The sequence below is a fragment of the Drosophila santomea genome, unplaced genomic scaffold, assembly GCF_016746245.2.
Source record: "Drosophila santomea strain STO CAGO 1482 unplaced genomic scaffold, Prin_Dsan_1.1 Segkk76_quiver_pilon_scaf, whole genome shotgun sequence".
NCBI classification, from domain to species: Eukaryota; Metazoa; Arthropoda; class Insecta; order Diptera; family Drosophilidae; genus Drosophila; species Drosophila santomea.
The window spans coordinates 1-16849 of NW_025319009.1; the positions used below are offsets into that span (position 1 = coordinate 1).

The window sequence follows — 16849 nt, forward strand, 5'->3', positions numbered from 1 at the left end:
TGAATGAAATATGAAGAAAGAAACATTATTCTGGTTGATCCTGCCAGTAGTTATATGCTTGTCTCAAAGATTAAGCCATGCATGTCTAAGTACACACGAATTAAAAGTGAAACCGCAAAAGGCTCATTATATCAGTTATGGTTCCTTAGATCGTTAACAGTTACTTGGATAACTGTGGTAATTCTAGAGCTAATACATGCAATTAAAACATGAACCTTATGGGACATGTGCTTTTATTAGGCTAAAACCAAGCGATCGCAAGATCGTTTTATTGGTTGAACTCTAGATAACATGCAGATCGTATGGTCTTGTACCGACGACAGATCTTTCAAATGTCTGCCCTATCAACTTTTGATGGTAGTATCTAGGACTACCATGGTTGCAACGGGTAACGGGGAATCAGGGTTCGATTCCGGAGAGGGAGCCTGAGAAACGGCTACCACATCTAAGGAAGGCAGCAGGCGCGTAAATTACCCACTCCCAGCTCGGGGAGGTAGTGACGAAAAATAACAATACAGGACTCATATCCGAGGCCCTGTATTGGAATGAGTACACTTTAAATCCTTTAACAAGACCAATTGGAGGGCAAGTCTGGTGCAGCAGCCGCGGTAATTCCAGCTCCAATAGCGTATATTAAGTTGTTGCGGTTAAACGTTCGTAGTTGAACTTGTGCTTCATACGGGTAGTACACTTACAATTGTGGTTAGTACTATACCTTTATGTATGTAAGCTATTACCGGTGGGTCTTATATGTGATTAAATACTTGTATTTTTCATATGTTCCTCCTATTAAAAAACCTGCATTAGTGCTCTTAAACGAGTGTTATTGTGGCCGGTACTATTACTTTGAACAAATTAGAGTGCTTAAAGCAGGCTTCAAATGCCTGAATATTCTGTGCATGGGATAATGAAATAAGACCTCTGTTCTGCTTTCATTGGTTTTCAGATCAAGAGGTAATGATTAATAGAAGCAGTTTGGGGGCATTAGTATTACGACGCGAGAGGTGAAATTCTTGGACCGTCGTAAGACTAACTTAAGCGAAAGCATTTGCCAAAGATGTTTTCATTAATCAAGAACGAAAGTTAGAGGTTCGAAGGCGATCAGATACCGCCCTAGTTCTAACCATAAACGATGCCAGCTAGCAATTGGGTGTAGCTACTTTTATGGCTCTCTCAGTCGCTTCCCGGGAAACCAAAGCTTTTGGGCTCCGGGGGAAGTATGGTTGCAAAGCTGAAACTTAAAGGAATTGACGGAAGGGCACCACCAGGAGTGGAGCCTGCGGCTTAATTTGACTCAACACGGGAAAACTTACCAGGTCCGAACATAAGTGTGTAAGACAGATTGATAGCTCTTTCTCGAATCTATGGGTGGTGGTGCATGGCCGTTCTTAGTTCGTGGAGTGATTTGTCTGGTTAATTCCGATAACGAACGAGACTCAAATATATTAAATAGATATCTTCAGGATTATGGTGCTGAAGCTTATATAGCCTTCATTCATGGTGGCAGTAAAATGTTTATTGTGTTTGAATGTGTTTATGTAAGTGGAGCCGTACCTGTTGGTTTGTCCCATTATAAGGACACTAGCTTCTTAAATGGACAAATTGCGTCTAGCAATAATGAGATTGAGCAATAACAGGTCTGTGATGCCCTTAGATGTCCTGGGCTGCACGCGCGCTACAATGAAAGTATCAACGTGTATTTCCTAGACCGAGAGGTCCGGGTAAACCGCTGAACCACTTTCATGCTTGGGATTGTGAACTGAAACTGTTCACATGAACTTGGAATTCCCAGTAAGTGTGAGTCATTAACTCGCATTGATTACGTCCCTGCCCTTTGTACACACCGCCCGTCGCTACTACCGATTGAATTATTTAGTGAGGTCTCCGGACGTGATCACTGTGACGCCTTGCGTGTTACGGTTGTTTCGCAAAAGTTGACCGAACTTGATTATTTAGAGGAAGTAAAAGTCGTAACAAGGTTTCCGTAGGTGAACCTGCGGAAGGATCATTATTGTATAATATCCTTACCGTTAATAAACACATTTGTTATAATACAAATAAATTGAATTTACCAAAATACCAAATTACAAAAGCATATGATATATGAATGATGAGATTACTTTAGAAATGCACATGATTTATGATTATTTGCAAATGCGTTTATATATGAATATTATCTAACACAATAATATTCAATTGATTGATTTCTCAATGGAATCAAACAAAATATTGATATATTTATATAATAAATAAATGTGGCTGGCAACCACAAAGGTAATGTGATTGGGGACCACATTACCACATATGTATGTTAAAAGTGACTGGTGACCACATTTTAACATTTCTATTAAAACTTAATGTTGTGTGATGGGTATCGTTGGCTCACAACATTAAATTAAATAAACGGCATTCAAATAAAAATAAACAATGTATTTCCTAATAATTCGAACATTCGAAATCAAATAAAAATGGTAACAAAAAATTTGTGTGTATATGGACCATAATATACACGCGTTGCGAATATGTATTGTTCATCTAAGTTATGAGCATACGTTGGCTAATGCAACAACCTAAAATATACAATGTTGTACCTGGCATCCATCAGGTTAATGTTTTATATAAATTGCAGTATGTATCGCCCATATTGGTTAAATACAAATAAAATATAATTACATGATACATAATGCTTATATGAAACTAAGACATTTCGCAGCATTTATTTTAGGTATAAAAATACATTTATTGAAGGAATTGATATATGCCAGTAAAATGGTGTATTTTTAATTTCTTTCAATAAAAAAACTATTGACAATATATAGAAATAAATTATAAAACTCTAAGCGGTGGATCACTCGGCTCATGGGTCGATGAAGAACGCAGCAAACTGTGCGTCATCGTGTGAACTGCAGGACACATGAACATCGACATTTTGAACGCATATCGCAGTCCATGCTGTTATGTACTTTAATTAATTTTATAGTGCTGCTTGGACTACATATGGTTGAGGGTTGTAAGACTATGCTAATTAAGTTGTTTATAAATTTTTATAAGCATATGGTATATTATTGGATAAAATAATAATTTTATTCATAATATTAAAAACTATATATGAAAAACATTATCCTCACATTTGGATGTGAAAAACGAAGAGAAATATTTTCTTTTTCAATCAAATAATACTGAGAAATGTCTAGCATAAAAAATTGAATTATTTTTCATCTAGGATTGTCTCTTATTAATGATTCGAAAATAGAAAAAAACTTGGTTATATTATTATTCTTCGTTGGTTCGTTAATGGATAATACTATGCTACAAGAAATAATGGATATATTACAACGAATTTATTAAAATGTTTTATCATTATATATTAAGAATTAATGGCAATAAAAAGTTATATACAACCTCAACTCATATGGGACTACCCCCTGAATTTAAGCATATTAATTAGGGGAGGAAAAGAAACTAACAAGGATTTTCTTAGTAGCGGCGAGCGAAAAGAAAACAGTTCAGCACTAAGTCACTTTGTCTATATGGCAAATGTGAGATGCAGTGTATGGAGCGTCAATATTCTAGTATGAGAAATTAACGATTTAAGTCCTTCTTAAATGAGGCCATTTACCCATAGAGGGTGCCAGGCCCGTATAACGTTAATGATTACTAGATGATGTTTCCAAAGAGTCGTGTTGCTTGATAGTGCAGCACTAAGTGGGTGGTAAACTCCATCTAAAACTAAATATAACCATGAGACCGATAGTAAACAAGTACCGTGAGGGAAAGTTGAAAAGAACTCTGAATAGAGAGTTAAACAGTACGTGAAACTGCTTAGAGGTTAAGCCCGATGAACCTGAATATCCGTTATGGAAAATTCATCATTAAAATTGTAATATTTAAATAATATTATAAGGATAGTGTGCATTTTTTCCATATAAGGACATTGTAATCTATTAGCATATCCCAAATTTATCATAAAATATAACTTATAGTTTATTCAAATTAAAGTGCTTGCATTTTAAAACAGAATAAATGTTATTAATTTGATAAAGTGCTGATAGATTTATATGATTACAGTGCGTTAATTTTTCGGAATTATATAATGGCATAATTATCATTGATTTTTATGTTTATTATATGCACTTGTATGATTAACAATGCGAAAGATTCAGGATACCTTCGGGACCCGTCTTGAAACACGGACCAAGGAGTCTAACATATGTGCAAGTTATTGGGATATAAACCTAATAGCGTAATTAACTTGACCACTAATGGGATTAGTTTTTTAACTATTTATAGCTAATTAACACAATCCCGGGGCGTTCTATATAGTTATGTATAATGTATATTTATATTATTTATGCCTCTAACTGGAACGTACCTTGAGCATATATGCTGTGACCCGAAAGATGGTGAACTATACTTGATCAGGTTGAAGTCAGGGGAAACCCTGATGGAAGACCGAAACAGTTCTGACGTGCAAATCGATTGTCAGAATTGAGTATAGGGGCGAAAGACCAATCGAACCATCTAGTAGCTGGTTCCTTCCGAAGTTTCCCTCAGGATAGCTGGTGCATTTTAATATTATATAAAATAATCTTATCTGGTAAAGCGAATGATTAGAGGCCTTAGGGTCGAAACGATCTTAACCTATTCTCAAACTTTAAATGGGTAAGAACCTTAACTTTCTTGATATGAAGTTCAAGGTTATGATATAATGTGCCCAGTGGGCCACTTTTGGTAAGCAGAACTGGCGCTGTGGGATGAACCAAACGTAATGTTACGGTGCCCAAATTAACAACTCATGCAGATACCATGAAAGGCGTTGGTTGCTTAAAACAGCAGGACGGTGATCATGGAAGTCGAAATCCGCTAAGGAGTGTGTAACAACTCACCTGCCGAAGCAACTAGCCCTTAAAATGGATGGCGCTTAAGTTGTATACCTATACATTACCGCTAAAGTAGATGATTTATATTACTTGTGATATAAATTTTGAAACTTTAGTGAGTAGGAAGGTACAATGGTATGCGTAGAAGTGTTTGGCGTAAGCCTGCATGGAGCTGCCATTGGTACAGATCTTGGTGGTAGTAGCAAATAATCGAATGAGACCTTGGAGGACTGAAGTGGAGAAGGGTTTCGTGTGAACAGTGGTTGATCACGAGTTAGTCGGTCCTAAGTTCAAGGCGAAAGCCGAAAATTTTCAAGTAAAACAAAAATGCCAAACTACATAAAAAAGCGAATAATTATAATACACTTGAATAATTTTGAACGAAAGGGAATACGGTTCCAATTCCGTAACCTGTTGAGTATCCGTTTGTTATTAAATATGGGCCTCGTGCTCATCCTGGCAACAGGAACGACCATAAAGAAGCCGTCGAGAGATATCGGAAGAGTTTTCTTTTCTGTTTTATAGCCGTACTACCATGGAAGTCTTTCGCAGAGAGATATGGTAGATGGGCTAGAAGAGCATGACATATACTGTTGTGTCGATATTTTCTCCTCGGACCTTGAAAATTTATGGTGGGGACACGCAAACTTCTCAACAGGCCGTACCAATATCCGCAGCTGGTCTCCAAGGTGAAGAGTCTCTAGTCGATAGAATAATGTAGGTAAGGGAAGTCGGCAAATTAGATCCGTAACTTCGGGATAAGGATTGGCTCTGAAGATTGAGATAGTCGGGCTTGATTGGGAAACAATAACATGGTTTATGTGCTCGTTCTGGGTAAATAGAGTTTCTAGCATTTATGTTAGTTTCTTGTTCCCCGGATAGTTTAGTTACGTAGCCAATTGTGGAACTTTCTTGCTAAAATTTTTAAGAATACTATTTGGGTTAAACCAATTAGTTCTTATTAATTATAACGATTATCAATTAACAATCAATTCAGAACTGGCACGGACTTGGGGAATCCGACTGTCTAATTAAAACAAAGCATTGTGATGGCCCTAGCGGGTGTTGACACAATGTGATTTCTGCCCAGTGCTCTGAATGTCAAAGTGAAGAAATTCAAGTAAGCGCGGGTCAACGGCGGGAGTAACTATGACTCTCTTAAGGTAGCCAAATGCCTCGTCATCTAATTAGTGACGCGCATGAATGGATTAACGACGGACGTGTTTTCGGTACGCTCGTGTTCAGATTGCGAAAAGCTAAGTTTTCTTTGTAAAACAAAGTTCGGAAAGTGAATTAATCGGTGGTTGAGTGCTCCGCGGAAATAGTGATATTATTTACGCGAGCGCAAAGCCTGTGATTTCGGAACAATTCGCAATAATTTATTGCAAAATTTTCCACTGAGAACAGCACGTGGTTCCAGGCGAGCTTTCGGACAGCTGTTAAACAGCTGGGCCTGTCGGTTTGTGTCCGCGCTACCAGCAATCAGCTGTTTGGTTGTTGTCGCTGCTACGGTCTGTGTCTTGGGACGGTTCGGTGCTGCCAGACTGGTACTTTGGTTACGCAAATCTGCCAATAGGTGGAGCTCGTGCACCAAAGCAACCAACTTGTGACAGTGAGCGCGCAATTTCCGGAGTCGCCAGAAGGAGGAGCCACAATCGTGGTAAGTCCTATGGAGAGCGACAGCAGCGCGAGTGCCGCGAGTGCCGCGAGCGCCAGCAGCGCGTCGCGGAAGCCGGGACGAGGCAGGCGCAGAAGCCACCAGGCTTCTAAGAGCTCGGCAGCTACGCAGGCCAAGCTCGTTGCTGTGGCCTTGCGTGGTGTTCCCGAGCCTGTGGGAGCGCTGGATGAGGCGCCTTCGTCGCTGGAGGACCCCCGGATGGTCCCTGCTGCCACTACTGCTGCCACTGCTGCTGCCCCTGCTGCTGCCACTGCTGCTGCCCCTGCTGCTGCCCCTGCTGCTGCCCCTGCTGCTGCCCCTGCTGCTGCCCCTGCTGCTGCCCCTGCTGCTGCTCCTGTTGCTGCCCCTGTCGCTACACCTGCTGTTGCCAATGCCACAGTTGCCTCCGCTGCCGCCCGTGCTGGGCAAGCAGCCATGATGGCAGAGCTGTCGGCCACGCAGCGAATGGTGAGAAACAGCTTTCGCAGCCTAGGAGGAGTCAACACTGATGAGCTCTCGTTTGCCATTAGCCGCTACGATGAGCTGGTGATGGCATTGATGCTCCGGTGTGGAGAACTGGAGACGCGGTTGGCTATGCCGCCCCCACCGACCTCCGCAATTTCGCGTCTTCCCCAGACGCCTCAGGCTGCACCCATTGCGGCCCCGCGGACCACGAAGGTTCGCGAGACGTGGTCAGCAGTGGTGAAGTGCGATGACCCAGCGCTATCGGGGAAGGCGATAGCCGAAAAGGTGCGCACGATGGTCGCACCCTCCCTCGGAGTCAGGGTGCATGAGGTGCGTGAGCTCCGCCGAGGTGGTGGAGCAGTTATCCGGACTCCTTCAGTCGGAGAGCTGCAGAAGGTTGTGAGCTCTAAAAAATTCGCCGAAGTAGGGCTGAATGTGGCGCGAAACGCGGCCGAGAAGCCGAAAGTCGTCGTCTACGACGTCGACACAGCAATCGGCCCAGAGGAGTTTATGCAGGAGCTCCACGAGAATAACTTCGACGGCGAGATGACGGCCTCGGAGTTCAAGAGGTCGGTGCACCTGGTCACCAAGGCGTGGTCGGTGACTGACGGCGCCACTGTTAACGTGACGCTAGAGGTCAGCGACAAGGCGATGGCGAAACTGGATGTAGGCCGTGTCTACATCAAGTGGTTTTCTTTCCGATGCCGATCGCAGGTCCGGACATATGCCTGCCACAGGTGTGTGGGTTTCGACCACAAGGTCAGCGAATGCCGCCAGAAGACGAATGTATGCCGCCAGTGCGGGCAACAAGGCCACACCGCGGCAAAGTGCCCGAACCCGGTGGACTGCCGGAACTGCCGTCACAGAGGGCAACCCTCGGGGCATTACATGCTCTCGGATGCATGCCCGATATACGGCGCGGTGCTAGCGAGGGTGCAAGCTAGACATTAATGTTTAGCTTAATCCAAGCGAACTGTGGCCGAGGCCGAGCTGCGACCATCGAGCTCGGAGTCCGACTCAGGAGATCGGGCTCAATGTTCGCACTGGTGCAGGAGCCGTATCTCGGCGGCGAGGGGATGGATGTGCTGCCTGAAGGAATGAGGATCTTCACCGACCGGCGAGGGAAGGCAGCCATCCTAGTGGATCTTCAGGATGCCATCTGTATGCCAGTGGAGACCCTCACCACGGATTATGGCGTATGTCTGGTCGTTAAAGGGAGTTTTGGCTCAATCTTCCTTTGCTCAGCATACTGCCAATTTGATGCACCTTTGGAACCGTACCTTCGGTACATGGATGCGGTCCTGCTGCAGGCCAGCAGAACCCCCGCAATCCTGGGCCTCGACGCGAATGCAGTGTCCCCCATGTGGTTTAGCAAACTCTCTCGACATGCCGAGGGGCAAGCTAACTACAGTCGGGGTGAGCTGCTGTCCGAGTGGATGCTGGAGGCAAGAGCCGCCGCCCTAAACCAGCCAACACAGGTGTACACGTTCGATAACTACAGAGCTCGTAGTGATATCGACGTGACAATTGTCAACGAGGCAGCATCTATGTGGGCCACATATGAGTGGAGAGTGGATGAGTGGGAATTGAGCGATCACAACATCATTACTGTTGTGACCGAACCAAGTACCACGAGCGCAGTTGAGAGCATAGCTCCTGTGCCGTCCTGGAACTTCTCCAATGCTCGTTGGCGATTGTTCAAAGAGGAAATGGTGAGTAGAACAGCCGAACTTCCGGAAAACTTCTCAGAGTCGCCGTTGGACCAGCAAGTTTCGACCCTGCGCAGTATAGTACATAATGTGTGCGATATTGCGCTGGGAAGAAAGTCGATTCGACCGCCCAGCAGAAGAGCACGTTGGTGGACTGCCGACCTCTGCGCTGCGAGACGCGAAGTCCGGAGACTTCGTCGCCGACTCCAGGATGCACGGCGTCACGATGATGATGCCGCGGCAGAGCTCTTGGTGGTAGGGCTGAGGCGTGCCTCAGCCAACTACAAGAAGCTCATTGGGAGGGCTAAGATGAATGACTGGAAACGCTTCGTGGGAGAAAACGCCGATGACCCATGGGGGCGCGTCTACAAGATATGCCGAGGCCGCAGAAAGTGCACGGAGATTGGGTGCCTCCGCGTGAATGGCGAGTTGATCACTGATTGGGGTGATTGCGCACGAGTGCTCCTCCGCAACTTTTTCCCAGTTGCGGAGTCCGATGCACCGATTGCCATCGTGGAGGAAGTCCCACCGGCCCTTGAATCGCACGAGGTTGAAGCCTGTATCGCCCGGCTCAAGAGCAAGCGCTCGCCCGGCTTGGACGGCATCAATGGCGCTATCTGCAAGGCAGTCTGGCGCGCCATACCTCAGCACCTGGCATCGTTGTATTCCCGATGCATCCAATCGGGATACTTTCCCAACGAGTGGAAGTGTCCACGAGTAGTGGCGCTGCTCAAGGGACCCGAGAAGGACAAGTGTGAGCCCTCCTCATACAGGGGAATATGCTTGCTGCCAGTTTTTGGTAAGGTGCTCGAGGCAATCATGGTGAATCGAGCGAGAGAAGTTCTTCCGGAAGGCTGCAGATGGCAATTCGGATTTCGCCAAGGACGATGTGTGGAGGATGCTTGGAGGCACGTGAAGAGCAGTGTTGACGCCAGCCCGGCGCAATATGTGCTCGGCACATTCGTGGACTTCAAAGGAGCATTTGACAACGTCGAATGGAGTGCTGCACTGCGCCGACTAGCCGACTTGGGATGCCGGGAAATGAGCTTGTGGCAGAGTTTTTTCTCCGGCCGAAGAGCAGTGATCCGAAGCAGTTCCGGTGCTGTGGATGTGCCGGTAACTAGAGGTTGCCCGCAGGGGTCAATTAGCGGCCCGTTTATTTGGGACACGCTAATGGATGTACTGCTTCAGCGCCTCGAGCCGTATTGCCTGCTGAGTGCATACGCGGATGATCTGCTTCTTCTCGTCGAGGGAAACTCCCGAGTCGTGTTAGAGGAAAAAGGAGCGCAACTTATGTCCATCGTAGAAACGTGGGGAGCGGAAGTTGGCGTTGCCGTCTCGACCAACAAGACGGTAATAATGCTGCTCAAAGGTACTTTGAGACGTGCGCCCACGGTAAGGTTTGCTGGAGCGAACTTGCCGTATGTGCGTACCTGTCGGTATCTTGGCATCACGGTCAGTGAGGGAATGAAATTCCTCACGCACATAGCTTCGCTGCGTCAGCGGATGACCGGAGTCGTTGGAGCATTGGCGCGTGTGCTTCGAGCCGACTGGGGCTTCAGTCCTCGAGCCAGGCGGACCATATATGACGGACTCATGGCACCCTGTGTGCTGTTTGGTGCCCCGGTATGGTATGACACCGCCGGGCAAGTAGCTGCCAAGAGGCGACTAGCCTCCTGCCAGAGGCTGATCCTGCTTGGATGCCTTTCGGCTTGCCGAACAGTGTCCACCGTGGCACTGCAGGTTCTTGGTGGAGCCCCCCCGCTTGACTTGGCTGCTAAGCAATTAGCGGTCAATTACAAGCTAAAACGTGGATACCCGCTGGAGGAGAACGACTGGCTCTACGGCGAGGACATCGCTTGTCTAAGCTGGGAGCAGAGAAAGACTCGCTCGGAGGAGTGCATGCTGCGGAGTTGGCAGAACAGATGGGACGACGACAGCGAACCAGGACGGGTGACGCATAGGTTCATCCCAGATGTCACTCTCGTTTATCGGGATCCAAATTTTGGTTTCTCGATGAAGGCGTCTTTCCTGCTTACTGGGCACGGGTCGTTTAATGCATTTTTGCACGGGAGAGCCCTCAGCGATACCACAGCTTGCGCATGTGGCGATCCATATGAGGACTGGATGCACGTATTGTGCGCTTGCCCCCTGTATGCAGATTTGCGAGACCTCGATGGACTTGGAGTGCAGCGCGTTGGCGAAAACTGGATGTTCGAAGGAATCCTGGAGGATCGAGAGAGGACCCAACGGCTGGCAGCGTTCGCTGAGGAAGCGTTCCGCAGGAGGAGGGGCCTTTAGCCCAACACCTTTCGCCGTGTGGTTAGCGGGCGAGAATACTACCACAGTCCGCTGTTGCTTGTCGTAGGAGGCGACTAATACGGCTATAGGTCGCTCCGCCCGTGCTTGTCGGAGCCAAAGGAGTGAGGCCGACCGAGCCTCTAATTTCGGTACCACGGGTTGAGTAGCTCTCCAAGGTTGCTCATTGAGGTAGGCCCCCTAGTGGGAGTATCGTGGTGGCTGTGGTTGGTACCCATATCGCGGGTAGAGCCTTCGTGCTCGACGTTTGAGTTACGGCGATGGTTTACGCAAAACTCGGGTGCTGTGACCCTTAGATCAGTAGAGATTTTAGGTAGATCTCGCTCCTCAGCAAGGGGGAGTGCTTGCTCGGCAAGCAAGCACTCGAATCTGCGACCGGGGTGGTCGCTATGTACATAGCTATAGCTTCCAGACCGGGACGTTTGTCTGGCGTATCCAGACTAATGCATCTTTGGATGTCGTGGTTGTAATCCCTTCAATGTGGAACACGCCACGTAAAACAAGTTCGGAGGGATCCGAAATCACACACTGTCCCTATCTACTATCTAGCGAAACCACAGCCAAGGGAACGGGCTTGGAATAATTAGCGGGGAAAGAAGACCCTTTTGAGCTTGACTCTAATCTGGCAGTGTAAGGAGACATAAGAGGTGTAGAATAAGTGGGAGATATTAGACCTCGGTTTGGTATCGTCAATGAAATACCACTACTCTTATTGTTTCCTTACTTACTTGATTAAATGGAACGTGTATCATTTCCTAGCCATTATACGGATATATTTATTATATCTTATGGTATTGGGTTTTGATGCAAGCTTCTTGATCAAAGTATCACGAGTTTGTTATATAATCGCAAACAAATTCTTTAATAAAACGATGCATTTATGTATTTTTGATTTGAAAATTTGGTATAACTCCAATTACTCAGGTATGATCCAATTCAAGGACATTGCCAGGTAGGGAGTTTGACTGGGGCGGTACATCTCTCAAATAATAACGGAGGTGTCCCAAGGCCAGCTCAGTGCGGACAGAAACCACACATAGAGCAAAAGGGCAAATGCTGACTTGATCTCGGTGTTCAGTACACACAGGGACAGCAAAAGCTCGGCCTATCGATCCTTTTGGTTTAAAGAGTTTTTAACAAGAGGTGTCAGAAAAGTTACCATAGGGATAACTGGCTTGTGGCGGCCAAGCGTTCATAGCGACGTCGCTTTTTGATCCTTCGATGTCGGCTCTTCCTATCATTGTGAAGCAAAATTCACCAAGCGTTGGATTGTTCACCCATGCAAGGGAACGTGAGCTGGGTTTAGACCGTCGTGAGACAGGTTAGTTTTACCCTACTAATGACAAAACGTTGTTGCGACAGCATTCCTGCGTAGTACGAGAGGAACCGCAGGTACGGACCAATGGCACAATACTTGTTCGAGCGAACAGTGGTATGACGCTACGTCCGTTGGATTATGCCTGAACGCCTCTAAGGTCGTATCCGTGCTGGACTGCAATGATAAATAAGGGGCAATTTGCATTGTATGGCTTCTAAACCATTTAAAGTTTATAATTTACTTTATAAACGACAATGGATGTGATGCCAATGTAATTTGTAACATAGTAAATTGGGAGGATCTTCGATCACCTGATGCCGCGCTAGTTACATATAAAAGCATTATTTAATACAATGACAAAGCCTAGAATCAATTGTAAACGACTTTTGTAACAGGCAAGGTGTTGTAAGTGGTTGAGCAGCTGCCATACTGCGATCCACTGAAGCTTATCCTTTGCTTGATGATTCGAAATAAATAAGACCATTGAGTACTCGTGTGTACTTGTTGTGGGTTTTTGAAGGGTTAGCGCGCAAGCGCAGTGCCCTCGAGAGCCGGCCACCCCGACTGGACGCGACTGACCGACCGACTGGACGCGATATATGATATTATATATCATATGATAGAAATAAAGACTACAAAATTCTATCTGGTTGCCAAATAGCTTGTCATCGATTTAGTGACGCTAATGAAATTGTCCCCATCTATCTACTATCTACTAATGATAGAAATAAAGACTTTACAAAACTCTATCAGGTTGCCAAATGGCTCGTCATCGATTTAGTGACGCATATGAAATTGTCCCCATCTACTAATGATAGAAATAAAGACTACGAAATTCTATCAGGTTGCCAAATAGCTTGTCATCAATTTAGTGACGCATATGAAATTTTCCCCATCTACAAATGATAGAAATAAAGACTTTACAAAATTCTATCAGGTTGCCAAATGGCTCGTCATCGATTTAGTGACGCATATGAAATTGTCCCCATCTACTAATGATAGAAATAAAGACTACGAAATTCTATCAGGTTGCCAAATAGCTTGTCATCAATTTAGTGACGCATATGAAATTGTCCCCATCTACTAATGATAGAAATAAAGACTACAAAATTCTATCAGGTTGCCAAATGGCTCGTCATCGATTTAGTGACGCATATGAAATTGTCCCCATCTACTAATGATAGAAATAAAGACTACGAAATTCTATCAGGTTGCCAAATAGCTTGTCATCAATTTAGTGACGCTAATGAAAGTGGTGTCCTTCTCTTATAATAGAAATTATAACTTTATTATGACTAAAGAAAAAATATATGAAATATTCGTATATTCTTATAGTATTTGAAAGAAACCCCAATACTATAGGTATATTAAATATAAAACATTCATATGAAAATAAAAAATATTTATCATATGAATACAGACAATATATAAGTATATTAAATTAAATAATATACATATTAAAAAAAATATATATATTATATGAATACAGGAAAAAATATATAAGTATATTAATTTAAATAATATACATATTAAAAAAAATATATATATTATATGAATACAGGAAAAATATATAAGTATATATAAATATTTATCATATTATAATAAAGGAAAAATTAATAAAATAAATATAATTTTATATATATAAAGGAAAAAATGATGGAATATTTCTATTTTCTATTAGTATGATATAAAAAAAACCCATACATATGAAAGGTTATAGTACTACTATACTATACTATACTACTATAGGTAGGCAGTGGTTGCCGACCATAGGGTAGGCAGTGGTTGCCTCTCGTATTGTTCGAAACTTATGTATTTATATGATTTCGACAATAATATAAGGAAATTAAATATTAATCATATGGAAATGAATATTTATCGTATGTATACATGATAAAATGATAAAATATTCCTATATTCTCTTAGAATTATACGAATAGCCAATATACGTGAAAGGTTATAGTAGTGTAAGCAAGGCTGGTACCGACAGAGGGTTCAAAAACTACTATAGGTAGGCAGTGGTTGCCGACCTCTCGTATTGTTCGAAACTTATGTATTTATATGATTTCGACAATATTATATGGAAATTAAATATTAATCATATGGAAATGAATATTTATCGTATGTATAAATGAAAAAATGATAAAATATTCCTATATTCTCTTAGAATTATAGGAATAGCCCATATACGTGAAAGGTTATAGTAGTGTAAGCAAGGCTGGTACCGACAGAGGGTTCAAAAACTACTATAGGTAGGCAGTGGTTGCCGACCTCTCGTATTGTTCGAAACTTATGTATTTATATGATTTCGACAATATTATATGGAAATTAAATATTAATCATATGGAAATGAATATTTATCGTATGTATAAATGAAAAAATGATAAAATATTCCTATATTCTCTTAGAATTATAGGAATAGCCCATATACGTGAAAGGTTATAGTAGTGTAAGCAAGGCTGGTACCGACAGAGGGTTCAAAAACTACTATAGGTAGGCAGTGGTTGCCGACCTCTCGTATTGTTCGAAACTTATGTATTTATATGATTTCGACAATATTATATGGAAATTAAATATTAATCATATGGAAATGAATATTTATCGTATGTATAAATGAAAAAATGATAAAATATTCCTATATTCTCTTAGAATTATAGGAATAGCCCATATACGTGAAAGGTTATAGTAGTGTAAGCAAGGCTGGTACCGACAGAGGGTTCAAAAACTACTATAGGTAGGCAGTGGTTGCCGACCTCTCGTATTGTTCGAAACTTATGTATTTATATGATTTCGACAATATTATATGGAAATTAAATATTAATCATATGGAAATGAATATTTATCGTATGTATAAATGAAAAAATGATAAAATATTCCTATATTCTCTTAGAATTATATGAATAGCCCATATACGTGAAAGGTTATAGTAGTGTAAGCAAGGCTGGTACCGACAGAGGGTTCAAAAACTACTATAGGTAGGCAGTGGTTGCCGACCTCTCGTATTGTTCGAAACTTATGTATTTATATGATTTCGACAATATTATATGGAAATTAAATATTAATCATATGGAAATGAATATTTATCGTATGTATAAATGAAAAAATGATAAAATATTCCTATATTCTCTTAGAATTATAGGAATAGCCCATATACGTGAAAGGTTATAGTAGTGTAAGCAAGGCTGGTACCGACAGAGGGTTCAAAAACTACTATAGGTAGGCAGTGGTTGCCGACCTCTCGTATTGTTCGAAACTTATGTATTTATATGATTTCGACAATATTATATGGAAATTAAATATTAATCATATGGAAATGAATATTTATCGTATGAATAATGGAAAAATATATTTAATTATATATGAATAAAGGAAATATTAATATAATATTACTGTATTCTCTTGATATATAAGAGAATATCCTATATGTTGGATGCCAAACAGAATTGAAAATACCCGTTTTGAGGACAGCGGGTTCAAAAACTACTATAGGTAGGCAGTGGTTGCTGACCTCCCGCTTTATATATTATATTGGTTACTTACAAATAAAGTATATTATTTTCCGTAAAAATTTGTTTCTCAGGTTCTTATGAACATTTGGGAACTTGGCTACGCGGTTAATAAAAATATACGCCCTTAGATGATATCGTTGAAACAACAGTCAAGTATTCTATTATAAATAGAATAACAAATCGTTTCCATATAACATCGTTAATTTTTAATGACAGCGGGTTTCAAAACTACTATTTAGGTAGGAAGGCACTGGTTGCCGACCTATCTCATTATATTGGTTACTTACAAATATAGTATATTATTTTCCGTACAAATTTGTTTCTCAGGTTCTTATGAACATTTGGGACTTGGCTCCGCGGTTAATAAGAATATACGCCCTTAGATAATATCGTTTGAAACAAAAGTCAAGTTTCTATATACATAGAATACAAATCGTTTCCATATATTATCGTTAATTTTTGACGGCAGGCATTATTATTTATTAATAATAATGAAGATAATAAACTAATAATTATTACCACGCCATAAAAGGAAATATTATATCGTTACCCCGGTATAATAAATATATTGATATTATTACATTATGGAAAATTACCAATTTTATATATGAATATCATATGCCTCGGTTTTATGTTATATATTACCAGAGAGTTATATGGAAAAAGATAAATTTTAATTTATCATCAAAATGCAAATGATTTAACTCAATATTTATATTGGTTAAACAAAAATTATACATGTGTGGATACAATAATTATGTATGTTGGAAAAAAATAATATTTTAGAATGAAATATGTATAATATAAATATACAATATTATGGAAATATATATATATAATGGTATAAAACATGAATGGAATTTACGAATACGAATGCTATATAAAAATGGCCGTAATCGATTTAAAATAGATAAATTTAATAAAAAACGGAAATTTATATAAAATGGAAATCTATAATATTTATATTTATACTTATTTCAATTCAAAAAATA

General features: G+C 41.8%; 2 non-coding genes and 1 pseudogene across 2 annotated transcripts; all 3 read left to right on the forward strand.

Moving 5' to 3' along the window:
• The first annotated feature begins 27 nt into the window (after nt 1-27).
• LOC120457687 lies at nt 28-2011 on the forward strand. The gene has a single exon (XR_005617076.1). It is a non-coding gene; the product is annotated as a small subunit ribosomal RNA (ribosomal RNA).
• Nucleotides 2012-2832: 821 nt separating this feature from the next.
• On the forward strand, nt 2833-3011 carry LOC120457686. Its single transcript, XR_005617075.1, has one exon. It is a non-coding gene; the product is annotated as a 5.8S ribosomal RNA (ribosomal RNA).
• Nucleotides 3012-3398: 387 nt separating this feature from the next.
• Nucleotides 3399-12817, forward strand: LOC120457688 (annotated as a pseudogene).
• The last annotated feature ends 4032 nt before the right edge of the window (nt 12818-16849 follow it).